Raw genomic sequence first — 3,021 nt, forward strand, 5'->3', positions numbered from 1 at the left:
TACAAATTTACATAAAATTATTAAGTTATAAAAATAAAATATTTTATTAAAAAAAATTAATAATTAACTGAATTCTATGCAATACCCTTTACATTTATAATAATAAAAATATCAATATTTATCTACTTGCTTCTCCACCCATACAAATTTTCTTATTGTGCCCAACCATGCCACATATGGAACAATGGACTCTAGATGTTTCTTTTATTTTGTTTGATATACAGTTCATCTCATTGCGTATCCTAGAAGACCTTAGCCGTCCCTTCTTCCTTGTTCTAGAATTGTCAGGCACAAGAGGAAGTTCATCTGCTGCAGGCCAATAGTCAAGATGTCCAAGAGGATGGAATATGTATGCATAACATTGGATGGTATGCTCGAATTTATAATAGTCAGATACAAATTGCTCGTAGTCAATTGAATGTGACATGCATGCAGCAATAGTATGTGAACATGGTATCATTGTCTCTTGAAATTTGTTACATGTGCATGTTTGATCCATGAGTTTCACCACTTACTTTTGCCTACCTGTAGCAGTAATTATTTCGCAAATTATTGTCTAACTGTTGAATCGTCTAACTTTATGTCCATTCGCTTTAATTGTGTTAGCACGCAGTGTTTCACTGCAAATCTGACTAAAAATATATCCCTTGCTTTATTGATAAAAAAATGTTGTCCTCCGCATATCAAAATAATGGATACATGGGAATAATATTTTCTCAATCATTGCCGTTATAGGCAATGCCCGAAATCCTTTCATCATGCCATTTAAGGATTCAGCCATGTTTGTTGTCATCACGCCATACATTTGTCCACCATCGTGTGATCTCGTCCATTTCTCTAAATTTATCTTCACTGCCCAATCATATGATTCAAGGTGCACCTCTTGAATATTGTTCATTGCCTCGTAAAACTTTCTCTTCTGGTTTTTATTTGCCGATGTAAATGACAAGTTCATTAAAGTAAAATTAGCATCAGCCAAAAGTGACATTAAATTAAATAAATAAAGTAAACTTTATTAAAACTTGACGCATACCTGCCCTACGCAACGATTCCTTTATTGTAGCATTTCTGAATGCCTTGTTGTAATTACTCAAAACATGTCTGATGCAGTAACGATGATGACCAGCTGGAAGTTGTCACCAATTTTTCAGCATCGCCTTAAGAATTCTAGCATGACGATCTGAAATTACACACAAGTCTTCTCGATTGGTCACAAAAATCCTTAAGCAATCCATAAACCACGACCAATTGTCACCGTCCTCCTTATCAACAATGCAAAAGCTAATGGAAAGAATTGATTATTTTCATCGAGTGTGGTTGCACACAGTATACATCTAGTGTATTTTCCATATAAAAATGTCCTATCGATTGGGATTACAGGTCGATAATTTTTAAATCCCTCAATTGATTGCTTAAAAGCCCAAAACATACGGTCAAATACACGACACATAGGATTTAATCGTTCATTTATCCAATGTGGATTATCTTCAATCATGTATACTGTTTCTGAGTTAAAATGATGAAGAGCAGTCATGAATCCATGCAACTGACTATATGATTCATCCCAACCCCCATAAAGCCATGTAATTGCCCTCTGCTTTACTTTCCATGTTTTTTTATAAGATGGCTCGTACCCAAATTTATCCCTCACTTCGGCTTGTAGGGCAGCAATTTTTATATCAGGTTGTTGTTCAATTAATGCAAAGATGAATGAACAAATGAAATTTTCACCAATTGGCTATGGTTTTTCATCAACTGAGGATTTGTACATGTGTGCGGTCCACTATATCTCGTAATTTTTCATATATCATCTCCTTCTTTTTTGGATGCTCGAAGCCTCCATGCACACTCACTGTCTTTGTCTTTGTCTTTACACTTTATAGAATAAGTCTTCTCTCTTGTTTCATGGTAGCAAAATTGATGATGATGTCTTAGGTGATATTCTTTTACAGCCACAGCTACTACATCTCTCAAAGAAAATATCATCCCAACTGAAAGCTCTTTAAATGGGTCCTAAAAGAAACAACCTTCTGGCTTATCATAAAAATCTACTGTAAGCAAATCGAAATCTATTTTTGCGTATGGGGAGGATGAACAACAGGCACAATAGAATTAGAAAATTGAGTGTTGTAATATTGAGACTCACTCCCACTATCCTTCTAACCATTATCATCATCATCATTCTCAATAGACATCCATGAATCATCATCATCGTCATCCTCATCCTCTACTCTATCAAATAAATTATTTGACGACCCTCCAAAACTATCAGATAAATCATAATCATTAACTAAATTTTGCTCTTCACATTGTTCAACATTTGATTCCACCGCAGTTCCAGATAGACTTATATCAGCATTCTCATTTATTGCATCAACACAGCGAAATATCTTAACATATATTTCTATACCAGGTAGACCACCAATTTGATATAAGTAATTAAACATACTAGATACATCATCTTCACCCCATATCTCCATGCATTTAAATTTTAAAGATCTATCCACAATTGTAGACTTTCTAAAATTAATTGTCTCTATATATTCATTCTTCTCAGATAATTCAATTGCAGAAATAATTTTTCCGACCAACTGATTAAAACTTATCTTTTAACTATTGGAACAACCTTTGAAAAACCTCCATCATAATCATATCCATGAGAACTATTTATAATATTTTCGTCCCAATGAATATTAGCATATGCAGAAACTGCCATTTTTCTGATAATAAATAAAAAATAACTTGTAAATTTAATATTTCTATAATTGATATATAAACTTTTTTATTTTTTAAAATTACAATAAATTAAATTTAGACACAATAAATATAATATATTTATTTAAAAAAATTGTAATTTTTTTATGTACTTACCTTTTAAATATGAATCACTGTATCACATTTTCACTGATACAACCAATGAAATCAAATCTTTCAATTCCTGCAAAAAGAATATTTTATATTAAGAATTTTTTTTTACAAAATTTACTATAAAAATAAAAAATAATTAATTTAAATTTAGAA

The sequence above is a fragment of the Manihot esculenta genome, chromosome 10 (assembly GCF_001659605.2).
Source record: "Manihot esculenta cultivar AM560-2 chromosome 10, M.esculenta_v8, whole genome shotgun sequence".
Lineage (NCBI taxonomy): Eukaryota > Viridiplantae > Streptophyta > Magnoliopsida > Malpighiales > Euphorbiaceae > Manihot > Manihot esculenta.